Consider the following 18,357-nt stretch of genomic DNA (forward strand, 5'->3'; position numbering starts at 1 on the left):
AAAGGAACCAACCCTGCCAACACCTTAATCTCAGACTTCCAGCCTCCAGATCAGTGATACAACACGTTTCTGTTGTTTACACCATTCATTTTTATGGTGCCCTAGTATGGGCTTCCCAGGTGGTGCTAGTGGTAAGGAACACATCTGCCAATGCAAGAGACAGGAGACACGAGTTTGACCCCTGGGAGATCAAGGCAAGAGCCTCTGGAGGAGGGCATGGCAACCCACTCCAGTATTCTTGCCTGGAGAACCCCATGGACCAAGAAGTCTGGCGGGGTACAGTCTATAGGGGCTGCAAAGAGTCAGACAAAACTGAAGTAACTCAGCATGCACAGTGAATGACTATAGTCCTAATTCATAAGCTTATCAGCCAGACATTAATCAAATAATTAAAAATAAGAAGCATATAATTACAAAATTGAACTCAGAAATATGAAACAAAGAAATGCAATTCAATGAGAGCACTAGACGAATCTTTCTGAGGCTGGTGGATCAGATAAAGTTTTCATGAGGAAATGATGCTGAGGTGGAAGATGAAGAGCGATGAGGAGGAAACAGAGAAAAAGCAAGACGAGCATGTCACAGGTTGGGGGAGCTGGTGATGTGGTAACAGCACCTTCGGAGGCCTTTGTTAACTGACACAGGATGCAACTGAGATATACCAAAACAAAGGAAGTGTGGCTTTAACAAGGGGAATGGGAGGGGCAAAATGTAAAATAAGACTGGTAAACTAGGAAGAATAGCCACGCCTTTGCAGACCTCATTAAAGACATCTTTTAGTTTTACAGATCACTGAGAACCCCTTAAAGCAGTGGTCCCCAACTTTTCGGTACCAGAGACTGGTTTCACGGAAGACAATTTTTCCACAGACTGGGTGGAGGGTTGGGGTCAGGATTATTCAAGTGCATTACATTTATTGTGCATTTGATTTATGTTATTGCTGCACCAGTTCCATTTTAGATCATCAGGCATTAGATCCCAGAGCCTGGGGACCCCTGCCTCAAAGAGTTATAAGTTGGAGGAGGTATGATCATATTTGAGTTGTAAAAATACTTATTTTGGAAAGAACATGTTGGAAAGTGCTTGGGCCGGGGACAGGGAAGGAAGATCTGGACTCAAGAAGATGGAGTGCAATGGCCTGCAGGTAGGGAGAGAAGGGAGAGAAGGCCAGCTGAATCCAGAAAAGGGTCAGGGAGACAGAAAAAGCTACCTGTGCTGTGTGACATATTTAGGAAGATAAAAGCATAAGATTTGCTGATGGGGGAATCAGAGATGAATGTGGCTATTTCTCTGTACCATCACTCAGAGTTGCTATTAGAAGACTCATTTTGAGGGAGATGCTTATGGACTTCTCATGTTTTATGGGCACTGGGGAGCTGCAAGTTGAGAAATCAAGAAGACAACTGAATACACATGGAGCTCAAAAAGTGAACTCTGGGTTAGATACATAAATTTGAGGGTCATTAGCAAACAGATAGGGATTGGCGCTTTGCATGTGACTGGGATTGCTATGAAAAAGCGTACAAAGTAGGAAGAGACCATGGCCAAGAATGGAAAGTTAACTAACTAAAAATTTTACTTGTCTTTTTTAAAAATTTTCCTATTATTTCACATGAAATGATATGAGTTTGTATCCTATTCCTCCTGACAATTTGCTTTTTTAAAAAAAACAGAGGCCTCTGAAACCACAGATCTCTAAATTACAGTACAACTTTGGGCAATTGTTAATCATATATGCTTTCATTAAAAAAAAAAGCAACTGCAGTTGTTTTTTTTTTTTCCACTTCAAATTACAGAAGGAGAGAAATGTTTTCATAAGTATTTTAGATAAAAATAAAGCAAGAATTGATTTTGCTTTTCATAGCTTAACAACAACAACAACAACAACAAAGGTATCTTTAAAAACAATCTATTGCCCATAGGGAAAAAGAGGCCTTATCTGATTATAGTGATGATTGGATTTTTTGTACTTATTGACATTTGGTCCAGGCACTATCCTTGAATCATTCCAATTCTAGCAGCATCACAACATTATTTGTGAGTGTTTATTGCCTTTGTTAAAGCAGAAAGATACACACATGTGTTGTTTCCTTTTTAAATGAAACTCACTGGGTTATGCCATTTCATTGGCCCTTAGAAACTGTTAAATTATTTCTTTGTTAGTATGGACAGAAAATATGAGCATGCTTACTTCATCACCCTTTTAGGTTTCTCTTATCAAACTTGCAGATGTTCGTAGCTGCTAACTCTAGCTATGAAATGAGCATAGCTGGAAACAAAAAGGCGACTGGAAGAGTCAACAGAGTAAGCAGTGATACTTACTCCATCACTGGGGTCAGATTGTCATACATCCAAGTGAAATATGTGCTGTGAATCTGTATGTGCACTTCATTATTGTTAATAATGATACCAGTGATAGTGAGATTAGAAGAAAATGTTGATTCTTTTTAAATTTGATATTAACTCTATGCAAATTTATTAATCTACCATTATATACTAAAATCTGCATACCATGGAATACAATTTTATTGCTAGAACCTAAAAAAAAATTCATCATGAAACTCTGAAAGGTTTAATCTGTAAGAATATTCATTTACATTTGGCTCTGAGAAGCATAAACTTAGAACCAGAGAACATAAGTTAAAATGGTAAGGTCCATCTATACGATGAAATAACTCACAGCTATTAAAATTAGGATACTGAAATATAATGAAATGGAAATGGTCAAGATATAAAGACAGTGTAAAAATAATTATATGGAATATCACTTCTGTGCATGCATGTGAAAAATGGCTATTTATTAAAAAAAAGTTTGAAATAGTTTACACTGAATTCTTAAACTTAATAAAATTTTATTTTTAAGTCTGAATGTTAAATATACTTGTGATACATTTTCATTTTTGTGGCTTTCTGTATATTCCAAATGTTTCTCAATGAGTGTGACTTTTTCCAGATACAGAAAAAAGCTAAAATTATGATTACCTTATCCAAAAAGATAGCTATTCCTTTATCCCTCATCTACTTGCTAATATTTGACATCCTATAACTAGAGATTTATTCATCTTCAACCCTGCAAAAGTATTTCCTAGAGAAGAGAATTTAAAAAGCAGTAAGAGCGTTTTCATTTAAGCTTAAATAAACTCACTGACTCCTTCCAGAAACAGAAGTTTTATGGCTATAAAAGATTCTCCCTCATAGGACAACAGAATCCCCATCAGGAAGGTGAAGTGCACTCAGCGCACTCAGCGCACTCAGCGCTCATTCTGCACGTGGGAACCTGTGACTTTTCACATTTTACCAATCTAGGGAGAAGTTGCGGAGAAGGAGCACAGAAGGCAATGGCAACTCACTCCAGTACTCTTGCCTGGAAAATCCATGGACAGAGGAGCCTGGTAGGTTGCAGTCCATGGAGTCGGACACAACTGAGCGCCTTCACTTTCACTTTTCACTTTCATGCATTGGAGAAGGAAATGGCAACCCACTCCAGTATTCTCGCCTGGAGAATCTCAGGGATGGGGGAGCCTGGTGGGCTGCCGTCTATGGGGTCACACAGAGTCGGACACAACTGAAGCAAGTTAGCAGCAGCAGCAACAGGGAGAAGTTGACCAGTCTAGGGAGAAGCAATTTAGTAATGTAACAACTCTTCTCCAGGTCCTGGCATTTAACAACTTTATCAATGGATAAAAGTGTTTGTAAGTTATTATTTAGTTTTATGCAGATTCAGATGGACACTTTACTTCCCACTACTTTGGCTACCTCCACTTTGGCTACCTCATTCCAAGAGGTTGACTCATTGGAAAAGACTCTGATGCTGGGAGGGATTAGGGGCAGGAGGAGAAGGGGATGACCAAGGATGAGATGGCTGGATGGCATCACGGACTCAATGGACTTGAGTCTGAGTGAACTCTGGGAGATGGTGATGGACAGGGAGGCCTGGCGTGCTGCGATTCATGGGGTTGCAAAGAGTCGGACACGACTGAGCGACTGAACTGAACTGAACTGAACCTTAAATGTAATAGTAAATACAGATCTGAGATACATTCATATATTGCCTAGGCTCTGGCACGTAATTCTGTTTTCATTATACATTTAAAATAACCTGGATTATTGTGTCTCTTCCGTCTTCTTAGACTTGTTCATCCTTTATTCATTTACATTGTGAAAATTCATTTTTGAGCAGGATGGCATTCAAACAATATACATATTAGGTTTAGACATCAGATTAAAGTAGAATTAGGCTACATCATTTAAAAAACACCCTATTTCTAATACTTTTAATACTACTGATACTACTGTGAAGTGGAAAGCATTTGTTGACCATCTCTTAGGATTGAGGTACTTTCTATAATTAAATTACCTATAAAGTACTTCATATATATTTATATAAATTAATTTAATTGAATAAGCACTCCTTTGAGGTCCATAATTTGTTCTTGTTTGACAGATGACAAAGCTGAAATGTAAAGACTGTAAGCAATTTGCCTTACTTCACACAGCTATGAAGTATCAAACTGGATTCAAACATCGGTCTATTCAACATTAAGATTCTACTTTCATCCAGTGTGCTCTAACATCTACCCAGATTTTTAGAAGAAAAAAATATAATGACCCTCCACACTACTATTTTCACTGGAATCACCACCACTATCACCACCAACTAGAATGTGATGTTTAGGAACATTTTCAACAATAAGATGCATCACTGTTGCCAAGCTGTTTGTCACTCCCAACAGTTTTTTAATGACAAAACTTGAAGTCAATCACAGGGTGTCTGGATGCAGGATGATATGTGTTATCTAAAACATTCAAATAGCCCCAAAGCCACTTGGAATTCTCGGTTTTCCTGGCATAGCTGTCAGTTCACAGTTGATTTTATTTCCACTGTCTATCCTAGAATCTTTGCAATCAAGTTATTTTAGACAATTGATGATAAAGTACTACTCAAGTCAGGATTTTGGATAATTTGAGGCACCTATTTATCTCTTGGTAGACTTTTTCAGTAGCCTATAAACTATACATATAAATGACAACCTGGGTTGAGTATATTTTCACTGCACTTGACAAGCTCACTGGACCAAAAGACCTCTAGCCTGGGTGGAAATAAGCATTCTGAAATGTCTAAATTACTTAATCATATTTCCTCTCAACCAGAAATGTGAGTTCTCACCAGGCTTGTTGAATGCAATTGGCCATTTTAGTTAAGGCTCATTGAAAGGAAAGGGAAAATACATTTTAAAGACTAGATGAATAATCTTATTGCTCTCATACCTGCACCCTCAGACAGGCATTTTCGGTTGTAAATTTGGTAGAACTGAGAGAGAAAAAACAAGGAGACTAGGGATAGCCAAAGGAAAAATATATTTATATTTTTATACACAGTATGTTATATAATATACATATTAAAGGAAAGATAAATCCATCTGAATGCAGAGCTCCAAAGAATAGCAAGGAGAGATATGAAAGCTTTCCTAAGTGAACAATGCAAAGAGATAGAGGGGGAAAAAAAAAAGAATGGGAAAGACTAAAGATCTCTTCAAGAAGATTAGAGATACCAAGTGAACATTTCATGCAAAGATAGGCACAATAAAGTACAGAAAATAGTGTAGACCTAACAGAAGCAGAATATAAGAAAAGGTGGCAAGAACACACAGAAGAACTGTACAGAATAGGTCTTAATGATCAGGAAAACCATGATGGTGTGATCACTCAACCAGAGCCAGACATCATGGAGTGTGAAATCAAGTGGATCTTAGGAAGCATTCCTACAAACAAAGCTTCTGGAGGTGATGGAATTCCAGTTGAGCTATTTCAGATCCTAAAAGATGATGTGAAAGTGCTGCACTCAATAAGCCAGAAAATTTTGGAAAACTTAGCAGTGGCCACAGGACTGGAAAAGGTCAGTTTTCATTCCAATCCCAAAAAAGGGCAATGCCGAATAATGCACCATACAATTGTCCTCATTTCACATGCTAGCAAGGTAATGCTCGAAATCCTTCAAGCTAAGATCTAACAGTACGTGAACCGAGAACTTCTAGATGTACAAGCTGAATTTAGAAAAGGCAGAGGAACCAGATATCAAACTGTCAACATCCACTGGATCATAGAAAAAGCAAGAGAATTCCAGAAAATTAACTACTTCTGCTTCATGGACTACACTAAAGCCTCTGACTGTGTGGATCACAAGAAACTGTGGAAAATTCTCAAAGAGAAGGGAATACCAGACAAGCTTACCTGCCTGCCCCCACCACCTCACAAGAAAACTGGATGCAGGTCAAGAGACAACAGTTAGAACTGGACATGGAACAATGTACTGGTTCAAAATTGGGAAGTGAGTGTCAAGGCTGTATATTGTCACCCTGCTTGTTTCACTTATATGAAGAGTACATCATGCAAAAATGCCAGGCTGGATGAAGCTAAAATGGAATCAAGATTGACAGGAGAAATATTAATAACCTCATATATGCTTATGCTGCTGCTGCGGCTGTCACTTAAGTTGTGTCTGACTCTGTGCGATTCCATAGACAGCAGCCCACCAGGCTCCCCCATTTCTGGGATTTTCCATGCAAGAACACTGGAATGGGTTGCCATTCCTTTATCAATGAATGAAAGTGAAAAGTGAAAGTGAAGTCATTCAGTCATGTCTGACTCATAGCAAACCCATGGACTACAACCTACCCAGCTCCTCCATCCATGGGATTTTTCCAGGCAAGAGTACTGGAGTGGGTTCCCGTTGCCTTCTCCAATATATGCTTATGACACCATCTTAATGGCAGAAGGTGAAGAGGAAGTAAAGAGCCTCTTGATGAGGATGAAAGAGGAAAGTGAAAAGACTGGCTTAAAACTCAGCATTCAAAAAATGAAGACATGCCCTCTGATCACATCACTTCATGGCAAATAGATGGGGAAACAATGGAAACAGTGACAGACTTTACTTCCTTGGGCTTCAAAATCACTGCAGATGGTGACTGCAGCCATGAAATTAAAAGACACTTGCTCCATGGAAGAAAAGCTATGACCAACCTAGACAGCATATTAAAAATCAGACATTCCTTTGTCAACCAAGCTGTGGTTTTTCCAGTAGTCATATATGGATGTGAGAGTTAGACTATAAAGAAAGCTGAGTGCTGAAGAATAGATGTTTTTGAACTGTGGTGTTGGAGAAGACTCTTGAGAGTCCCTTGGACTGCAAGGAGATCCAACCAGTCAATCCTAAAGGAAATCAGTCCTGAATATTCACTGGAAGGACTGATGCTGAAGCTGAAAAGCCAATACTTTGGCCACATGATGCAAAGAACTTACTCACTGGAAAAGACCCAGATGCTGGGAAAGAATGAAAGCAGGAGGAGAAGGGGATGGCAGAGGATGAGATGGTTGGATGGCATCACCAACTTGATGGGCATGAGTTTGATCAGGCTCTGGGAGTTGGTGATCGATAGGTAAGCTTGGCATGCTGCAGTCCATTGGGTCATGAAGAGTTGGACATGACTAAGGGACTGAACTGAACTCAGCTCAGTGAGTTTCCATTTCCCAGGGAGGATAATTGACACTGAGAGAGCCTAAATAAGGAAATCATTCAAATGTACAAGGGCGGTGGTGAGGAGATACCCCTCATGCAAGGTAAGGATCAATGGCTGTACTTTGCTGGACCAGCCGTGAAGAGATACCCCACACCCAAGGTAAGAGAAACCCAAGTAAGATGGTAGGTGTTGCAAGACGGCATCGAGGGCAGACACAATGAAACCATACTCACAGAAAACTAGTCAATCTAATCACACTAGGACCACAGCATTGTCTAACTCAATGAAATTAAGCCATGCCCGCGGGGCAACCCAAGATGGGCGGGTCATGGTGGAGAGGTCTGACAGAATGTGGTCTACTGGAGAAGGGCATGGCAAACCACTTCAGTATTCTGCCTTGAGAACCCCATGAAGAGTATGAAAAGGAAAAATGATAGGATACCAAAAGAGGAACTCCCCAGGTCATTAGGTGCCCAATATGCTACTGGAGATCAGTGGAGAAATAACTCTAGAAAAAATGAAGGGATAGAGCCAAAGCAAAAACAATACCCAGCTGTGGATGTGACTGGTGATAGAAGCAAGGTCCGATGCTGTAAAGAGCAATATTGCATAGGAACCTGTAATGTCAGGTCCATGAATCAAGGCAAACTGGAAGTGGTCAAACAGGAGATGGCAAGAGTGAACGTCGACATTCTAGGAATCAGTGAACTAAAATGGACTGGAATGGGTGAATTTAACTCAGATGACCATTATATCTACTACTGCGGGCAGGAATCCCTCAGAAGAAATGGAGTAGCCATCATGGTCAACAAAAGAGTCCCAAATGCAGTACTTGGATACAATCTCAAAACCGACAGAATGATCTCTGTTCATCTCCAAGGCAAACCATTCAATATCACGGTAATTCAAGTCTATGCCCCAACAAGTAACACTGAAGAAGCTGAAGTTGAAAGGTTCTATGAAGACCTACAAGACCTTTTAGAATTAACACCCCTAAAAGATGTCCTTTTCATTATGGAGACTGGAATGCAAAAGTAGGAAGTCAAGAAACACCTGGAGTAACAGGCAAATTTGGCCTTGGAATGCAGAATGAAGCAGGGCAAAGACGAATAGAGTTTTGCCAAGAAAATGCACTGGTCATAGCAAACACCCTCTTCCAACAACACAAGAGAAGACTCTACACATGGACATCACCAGATGGTCAACATAGAAATCAGACTGATTATATTCTTTGCAGCCAAAGATGGAGAAGCTCTATACAGTCAGCAAAAACAAGACCGGGAGCTGACTGTGGCTCAGATCATGAACTCCTTATTACCAAATTCAGACTTAAATTGAAGAAAGTAGGGAAAACCGCTAGACCATTCAGGTATGACCTAAATCAAATCGCTTATGATTATACAGTGGAAGTGAGAAATAGATTTAAGGGCCTAGATCTGATATAGAGTGCCTGATGAACTATGGAATGAGGTTCGTGACATTGTACAGGGGACAGGGATCAAGACCATCCCTGTGGAAAAGAAATGCAAAAAACAAAATGGCTGTCTGCGGAGGCCTTACAAACAGCTGCAAAAAGAAGAGAAGCAAAAAGCAAAGGAGACAAGGAAAGATACAAGCATCTGAATGCAGAGTTCCAAAGAATAGCAAGAAGAGATAAGAAAGCCTTCTTCAGTGATCAAGGCAAAGAAATAGAGGAAAAGAACAGAATGGGAAAGACTAGAGATCTCTTCAAGAAAATTAGAGATACCAAGGGAACATTTCATGCAAAGATGGACTCAATAAAGGACAGAAATCGTATGGACCTAACAGAAGCAGAAGATATTAAGAAGAGGTGGCAAGAATACACAGAAGAACTGTACAAAAAAGATCTTCATGACCCGGATAATCACGATGGTGTGATCACTCACCTAGAGCCAGACATCCTGGAATGTGAAGTCAAGAGGCCTTAGAAAGCATCACTACGAACAAAGCTAGTGGAGGTGAAGGAATTCCAGTTGAGCTGTTTCAAATCCTGAAAGATGATTCTGTGAAAGTGCTGCACTCAATATGCCAGCAAATTTGGAAAACTCAGCAGTGACCACAGGACTGGAAAAGGTCAGTTTTCATTCCAATCCCAAAGAAAGGCATTGCCAAAGAATGCTCAAACTACTGCACAATTGCACTCATCTCACATGCTAGTAAAGTAATGCTCAAAATTCTCCAAGCCAGGCTTCAGCAATATGTGAACCGTGAACTTCCTGACGTTCAAGTTGGTTTTAGAAAAGGCAGAGGAACCAGAGATCAAATTGCCAGCATCTGCTGGATCATGGAAAAACCAAGAGAGTTCCAGAAAAACAACTATTTCTGCTTTATTGACTATGCCAAAGCCTTTGACTGTGTGGATCACAATAATCTGTGGAAAATTCTGAAAGAGATGGGAATACCTGACCACCTGACCTGCCTCTTGAGAAACCTGCATGCAGATCAGGAAGCAACAGTTAGAACTGCATATGGAACAACAGACTGGTTCCAAACAGGAAAAGCTATGTCAAGGCTGTATATTGTCTCCCTGCTTATTTAACTTCTATGCAGAGTACATCATGAGAAACGCTGGACTGGAAGAAACACAAGCTGGAATCAAGATTGCCAGGAGAAATATCAATAACCGCAGATATGCAGATGACACCACCCTTATGGCAGAAAGTGAAGAGGTCCTACAAAGCCTCTTGATGAAAGTGAAAGAGGAGAGTGAAAAAGTTGGCTTAAAGCTCAACATTCAGAAAATGAAGATCATGACATCTGGTCCCATCACTTCATGGGAAATAGATGGGGAAACAGTGGAAACAGTGTCAGACTTTATTTTGGGGGGCTCCAAGATTACTGCAGATGGTGATTGTAGCCATGAAATTAAAAGACGCTTACTCCTTGGAAGAAAAGTTATGACCAACCTAGATAGCATGTTGAAAAGCAGAGACATTACTCTGCCGACTAAGGTCCGTCTAGTCAAGGCTATGGTTTTTCCTGTGGTCATGTATGGATGTGAGAGTTGGACTGTGAAGAAGGCTGAGTGCCGAAGAATTGATGCTTTTGAACTGTGGTGTTGGAGAAGACTCTTGAGAGTCCCTTGGACTACAAGGAGATCCAACCAGTCCATTCTGAAGGAGATCAGCCCTGGGATTTCTTTGGAAGGAATGATGCTAAAGCTGAAACTCCAGTACTTTGGCCGCCTCATGCGAAGAGTTGACCCATTGGAAAAGACTTTGATGCTGGGAGGGATTGGGGGCAGGAGGAGAAGGGGATGACAGAGGATGAGATTGCTGGATGGCATCACTGACTGATGGACATGAATCTAAGTGAACTCCAGTAGTTGGTGATGGACAGGGAGGCCTGGCGTGCTGCGATTCATGGGGTCGCCAAGAGTCTGACACAACTGAGCGACTGAACTGAACTGAAGTAAATAGCAAAGATGAGATTATATGTACAGATCCTTTGGCTCCATGGTGATGACGGTAATCTATATACTTTCTCCATATCCTTGACACATCTCAGAATTTTTCAAATTGTGCCTGATGCCATCTATATCAGGCTCACCCACGAGTACATGCTAAAGCACAATTTCTACAGTCTTTTACTCACTTTCCAAATTAGAGTCTCTGGGATAAAAAAGATAAAGTGAGTGAAAGTGTTCGTCACTAAGTTATGTCCATCTCTTTGTGACCCCATGGACTGTAACCCACTAGGCTCCTCTGCCTATGGAATTCTCTAGGCAAGAATACTGGGGTAGCTTCCAGTCCTTTCCCCAAAGGATCTTTCCAACCCAAAATTGAACCCAGTTCTCCTACATTGCAAGCAGATTCTTTACCATCTGAGCCACCAAGAAAGCAATTTCCAAAGATCTTAATTTTTAATTTACTCCAAAGATGACTTTTTAAAAATGGTACTATTTGAGAATTGGTGTGGCTAACAGGTAGGCTCATGATTTTGAGAATAATACAGTAGAAAGACTGTGATGTCATAAATCAGGTGACCTGGGTTTTAATCCCACCCTGCAATGGACAATTTACTTTACCTTTTTGGTCTATGTAATTCCATTTGTAAAGAGATGGTATTAGATCAGATGCCCACTGTAACATTTTGCAAGTGTTTGAAATAGACCCCCACAATATAGGCAATATTAGTTCAGTAAGACTAATTGTTTGCAGTGCTGGCTACTGTATTTCAAAGAGACTTTCACTCTGTGGAATAGAGTCAAAGTTGGTCAGCACCACAGCCAGTCAAGAGCACTTGGGTCCTTCCCTGGCTTTCAGCACTCTTCTAGGCATAATTAAAGATGGGTGAGTGAGGGCTGCCATTCCAAATGTGCCATGGTTGAAGCACGGAGGTAGATTCTTCTAACCAGCAGCATATTTCATGGAAGACAAGTGATATTTTCTATCTGAGAAAGCAGGGACTTTTAGAACTGACAGCAACAGCTCCCTAATCTATTTCAGCTAAAAGGTAATCATTTCCAATCTCAGAAACCATTCCTGCAAATCCAACAGCACGCATTTCATTTGTGGCTCACACAACTGTACTGGCCTTTATAAGAGAAGTAAATAGGTCCTCAGTGGCTGCTTTGTATTGCCAATTAGCTAATCTGTTGGCAGAATCTTGCATCTGCATATGCAAATACACGTTTAGCAACACCGTAGTACGCTGGGACACATTTCATTTTGCAGACATTATTTTGAGGGCCTGGAAGAAAACTCAGTCTTTATTTTAACTTGCAGTGACTTGTCCAGTGTTTTCCATACCAACATGTGTTTGATATGTAGGTCCCCAAATAAACAACTAATGAATATTCAGGTATGATGAATGCAATCACAGAAAGAGCCAAGAATAGACCATCAGAGTGCAGACTCCTACGTCCCATCTGTAACCATTAGGATTACAGGACTACACTGCCACTAGTGAGGCACAGAGTCATTCATTTAACAAATAGCTATCACTGCACAGTATGTACGAGCTACTGAAATAAATAACAGGTTTTAATTTCAAGGAGGAAAAATTACCTGAAAGTAGAGAACAATTGCTTAGCAGTATTTATTCAACAAATATTTATTGAGTACATACTTCATGTGTGTGAGATACTGATACAGGCACTGAAGATTCAAGCAACAAGTTTTTTTTTTTTTTAAGTGCTAAAAATCATTTCCCTTGCAGAGTTTATGTTTGAGGAAGACAAACAAAGATTAAATAAATATGAAATGTAGAGTATGATAGATTGTGATGAGTACTAAGAAAGGATGGAAGGAAGGATGGGACCAAGAAGAAAAGAGACTGACTTAAGATCAGGAAAGTCCTACTAGGAAGATACAAATTAGAATGTTGATTTGATAAAGATAAGAAAGTGAGCCATGGGGATGTCAGTGGCAACAGTGTTATAGGCAAGGAAAAGTGTTAAGTGCAATGTGTTAGGAGAATGTCCAGTAAATTTGAAGAATAGATGGGAGGCTTCTATGGCTAACATAGAATAAACTTTAAGAAAGGAGTCAAATAAGAGTATGCCCAATCATGTAAGGTTTTATAAACCATAAAAAAAAAGTCTTTGACTTTGACTCTGAGTGAGATGGGAAGCCACAGGAATTTGAGGAAAAGGTGATATCATTGAACTTTTATTTTAAAAGAAAGACATTAGCCATTGAGCTGAAAGTAGACTAGGGCAGAAAAGGGCAGAAGAAGGAAGTCCAGTGGGATGGGTGTTGCTATTAACAAGTCTATGAGTGATGGAGGCATGGATTTGGGTGGCAGTGATGAAGCTGGTGGGAAATGGTTGGATTTCGGATGCTTTACATGCAGAGCTAATACGATTTCTTGAATCACCTAATTTTCATTTTGGAATATAATATACATGTATGTAAAACATAAATGTAACATCTACCAAATATGTAAACATCAGGTATCCCCCACCTAAGTTAATAAACACAACATTACCAGCACTCTAGACATTCTGTATAGTTAGCACACTGGGAGAAAGACTGCATGTGCTGAGTAGAAGCAAGGGAAATATAAAAGAGACCCAAATCAAACTTTGTTGTTGTTGTTCAGTGACTCAGTTGTGTCCAACTCTTTGCGATCCCATGGACTGCAGCAAACCAAGCTTCCCTGTCATTCACTGTTGTTCAGAGTTTGATTTATAAATCAAATTTATAAAGATGAAAATTAAGGTCTTAAATAAAAAATTCACTAGATAGGATGAACAGTAGAATAGACATTGCAGAGTAAAAAGAGATGAACTTTCTAGATGATGAAAGGGATGGAACTACACTCTTGAGAAATATGATGGACATCTTCCAATAGAGGTAAAAACTGTTCCTGCAGACTTTGTCATTCCCAGAGGAAGAGTTCTCTTCACAGGAGAAAACACAGATTCAGAGTGTTACTGGCTAAAGAACTAGATTGAAACGATTCTTGTTCAGTCCTGAAATCTAATCACAGTGGCTACAAATGCTAGAGAGCAGAAAAAAATATGGGCCAAATATTTATTGTAAACTTCTGATAATCTAGAAGGTATGGTATACGAGTTATGTGACTTTGGCTACAGAGGAGTCTCTTTTTAAAGGACTGCCAGCACTGGAGCTTCTGCTCACTTCGTTAATGTCAAAGGAATAGACGGAGTAGCAGGAATTGCTTTAATTAAAAATATTATGGAACAAAAGATTCTGTTACAGGCTATTCTGTTCTAGTGGTAGAACACAGTACTGTAACAGCTTGAGGTGAAGATCATAAAAGGATGCTTTGAACATAGAGAAAGAGTTTTTATCAGTACCTAGATCTGTGGTCTGCAATAGCTGTAACATTTATAATGTGTGAAAGAAAATAATAGTTAAGAATCTAAGACATTTAATTTTACCGAAGTGTGCAGCAGCACCATTAACAATCATAACTGGTTCTTGAAATCTTCTTGACCCTGGTACTAAAGACTAGGATATTTTAGGTAGGAAGTTCCACTACTGAGAACTCCAAGAGCTGTAGGTTGCTTCCAACCTCATCTTAGAATTAGTCAATCTGTTGTTTTGTTTTTGTTCAGTCACTAAGTCATGTCCAGCTCTTTGCAATCCCATGAACTAGCTACAGCATGCCAGGCTTCTCTGTCCTTCACTACCTCCTGGAGTTTGCTTAAACTCATGTCCATTGAGTCAATGATGCCATTCAACCATCTCATCCTCTGTCACCCCCTATTCTTCCTGCCCTCAATCTTTCCCACATCAGGGCCAATGGGATGGTACAAATATAGTAGCTTAAAAGAGACTATGGAAGGTGAAATAAAGGAAGGTGGAATTAAAAAAAAAATGGAGTATTGAAAATGCTTTCTTTGGTTTTGGTGGAAGCTTTGCTACAGAAAATAGCAAGGTAAAATACTTGAATTTTTCCTTCAAGTATAGTCATTTTTAATTACTTGGGCTTAGGATTAATGTCTCTAAGGATCCAGTTGCTGATTCCAATAAATGACCCAAATTATCTTTGCAAAGGACACCAGCAGGGCATTTTGTTGCATTTCCAAAATAAGTAAAGGCTACCCTGAAGAATGAGGTCAAGATTTTCTCCATATTGTCTTCAAGAATAAAATGACAACAAAAAGCTATCCATTTGGTGGAGTAAGAAAAAATGCAAAGCTCAATATGGAATTAGAAACAGCATCTAATTAGGCTTTAAGACTGGATATATATGTGTGTGAATACAGATACACATACACATGCGTGGATCTGTGTGGTTTCTTTGTATTTTGTGATACATTGCAGTGAAATTATTCATTAGTTTATGGATATATTGCCCTTTCATTTTCCCTTCAATGTTTAGGTGATCTCAAATCAGGAAGTTCTACATTTAATCATGTAAAAGATTAATGCTAAAGTAAGCTTTTTGGCCTTTGCCAATAAATAGTAATTCAATCCAGTATTGATCTTTTTACAAGTAACAGAGCTGAAAAATTTCTGTATATAACTGAAGACTATAAAATAGACTTGCATAAAATTATCACAACTGCTTCATGTTTATATTTAACTTATATTTTTGTACAAGCAAGATTTTATAAGATATATTTAAAGTTTCAATGTTTTAGCAATCTTTCCAACTTTTTCATGATTTTTAGGAATACAAACTTTTAAGAAAATAATGAAACTAAATTATTGCCTTTTGCCCGTTAGCCAGCAAATAAAATATGGCCTTAACAAAACTGTGTCATGCACAGTTTGAAAATTATGTCAGGACATATCCAATAGAATTACTAACCTCGATGCCTCTTGTAGAATGCATATTAATCTTTCTACATTAAAGAAAATAATGGCTGTGACTAGAAAGCCAAGTCACTACATAGTGATTATATATGCTGGCTGTGATATCCTACCACTGAGACATCAAATTTGGAATGCAATTTTATATGATAGAAATTGCTTATGGCTCTAATATGCCAAGAGTTTTAAGAGATAATGTTTTTTAGAGAGAAATTCTGCTTCCACTATGGATTATATACATAAATGTAAAATTTGGCAACAGTAGAAGCAGTGTGTTTTAAAGTAATTGAACTTCTGTATTTATTTTTCATATTCTATAGTCAACATGACTACAATGAATTACTGGAATGATTAGTAAGTGTACTTGTTTTAAATGTTTTGATCCTGTTATATTTCTCATTAAGGTTTCTAAAACTTAAATTGGATATTAAATTTAAAAACAGATTACTAAGCTTGAAGATATAGCAATATGAATTATTTCAAATAAAATAGAGAAAAAGTACTGGAAAAAATAAAAAGCATCAGTGAGCAGTGGGACAACTTCATGTACCTTTGTATATAAACATTTAGAATTAGTCTCCACAGAGAAGAGAGTAAAAAAAAAGGAAAAAAGAAACATGTATTAGAAAAAAATAGCTCAAAATCTTGCAGAGTTGATAGAAAATGTATACCCGCAGATTCGAGAAGCTCAACAAAACCTAAGCATGATGTATGGGCACTGCCATGTGTAAAATAGATAGCTGGTGAGAACCTGCTGGATAGCACAGGGAGCTCAGCTTGGTGCTCTGTGATGACCTAGGTGGGTAGGAGGTATATATGTATACTTTTAGCTGATTCCTTTTTTTTTTTTTGCACTGCAGAAACTAGCACAGCATTGTAAAGCAACTATACCCCAATTATAAATAAATAAGTAAATAAAAAATTTAAAAGGAAATATGAAAAAACCTATTTTTGCTCTTCTGGATATAACATGTCTATTTGCATCAGAAGATTGTCTTTCTTCACTAGTTTCAAACAACTTGATTACAATGCACCTTGGTTTAGGTTCTTTCATATTTCTTGTTACAAGTATTTCGCATCATTAGTGATTATTTTCATTGCTATAAGTAAAATTTTGCCCTACAAGAATAGACACATTGAAGTCCTAACACTAAGTAACTCAGAATGTGACCGTATTTGGAAATAAGGTCTTTATAGAGGTAATCATTAAAATAAGGTCATTAGAGTGGGCTCTAATCAAGTATGATATCTTTATCAAAAGTAGAAATGTGGACACACAGACAGGAAGGCGCAGAGGGAAGACACTGTGGAGACATACAGAAAGGATGTGATACAGAGAACTGGGGTGATGTATCCACAAGCCAGTGAATGTCAAGGATGGACAGAAACCCATCAGAAGGTAGGGACAAGCAAGCAGAGATTCTCCTCCATGTTTCAGGGAAGAAGGGCCTTGCTCACACCTGTTCATTCTTAGTAGCCTCCAGGCACTTAGAGTATGTGAGATCCTGAAAGTGCACTGAAACAAGTGAGACCAGGCAGTCCCCAGGAAGGTTGGACCACTGGATATTCCTGCCAATTCTTTCCCTCTCCAGGGAGAAGCCAGGAATTGAGGCCTTTCACTTTTTTTGTGTGTGTGCTAGAAGGGCTGCAGTAATGAGCTACATGCTACATCAAACCACCATCTCTGTTCTTACCAACCTTCCGGTGGCTAGACTGTGTTTGGTTCTTTTTAGACTATGTTTGGCATACTGAGACAAACAAGACAAAAGCCAGCCCTTAAGCAGCTCCTCTAAAAGTTGGTGCAGCTGCCATGTGGTCCAACTCTTTTTCCCTTCCCAGGGAAAAGCTATGAGTTGGGCTTTTGCATGCCCTTACTCTGTGCTACGCCAGAAAGAGAGGTTATGCAGAGTGCTAGCCCAAATCACCATCTGTGTTCCCGTTCTTGCAGCTAGAGCATCCCAGGTCCCCTAAGGGTTACATGACCAGCAAAACACAAGCTAGTCCTTCAGGATCTCCTGGAAAAGTTGAAGCAATAGGCTATAATCCAACTCTTTCCTTCTCCAGTGAGAAGCTAAGAGCTGCAGTGTTTCCCTCTGGTCAGCTGGCACTGTACCAGAGGTAGGGATTTGGCAAGAAGGTGTCTTGGATTTCTCTTCTGGTTTCAATGGGTCTGATTTTACACTTTCCCAAGATGTAGGAACCTCTCAACTAGCTTCTGGATTTCCCACCAAGGGAATTTTTCTCTGGATGGTTGTTGAATCAGCATGTTTATGGGTGGAAGGAAACTCTAAGACTCATTTATTCTCTCATCTCACTGACATTATCCTCTAAGAGCCGATGTTCTTAAGCAGCTCTAATTCACCACATAGAGTCTCTAAAAATACTTAAGGAAACTGTAGTTTTCTGCTAAGGATCCTAAAGAAGTATTGGCAAGACTATTGGAGTACAGATTATTATTGCCAGTCTAATTCCTATTCTGGAAGTCCAGAGAAAATCAGATTACAAACCAGTAACATGTGGGAAATGTTTGGAAAGGGCCTAGTAGGGCATGCTCACTGATTGAATTCTAGTTATGGAGCATTTGGCTA

General features: G+C 39.1%; 1 pseudogene; it reads left to right on the forward strand.

Annotated features, from left to right (window-relative positions):
- Window positions 1-1,069: 1,069 nt before the first annotated feature.
- Window positions 1,070-17,891, forward strand: LOC120864471 (annotated as a pseudogene).
- The last annotated feature ends 466 nt before the right edge of the window (window positions 17,892-18,357 follow it).

This window comes from Oryx dammah, unplaced genomic scaffold (assembly GCF_014754425.2).
Source record: "Oryx dammah isolate SB20612 unplaced genomic scaffold, SCBI_Odam_1.1 HiC_scaffold_5, whole genome shotgun sequence".
NCBI classification, from domain to species: Eukaryota; Metazoa; Chordata; class Mammalia; order Artiodactyla; family Bovidae; genus Oryx; species Oryx dammah.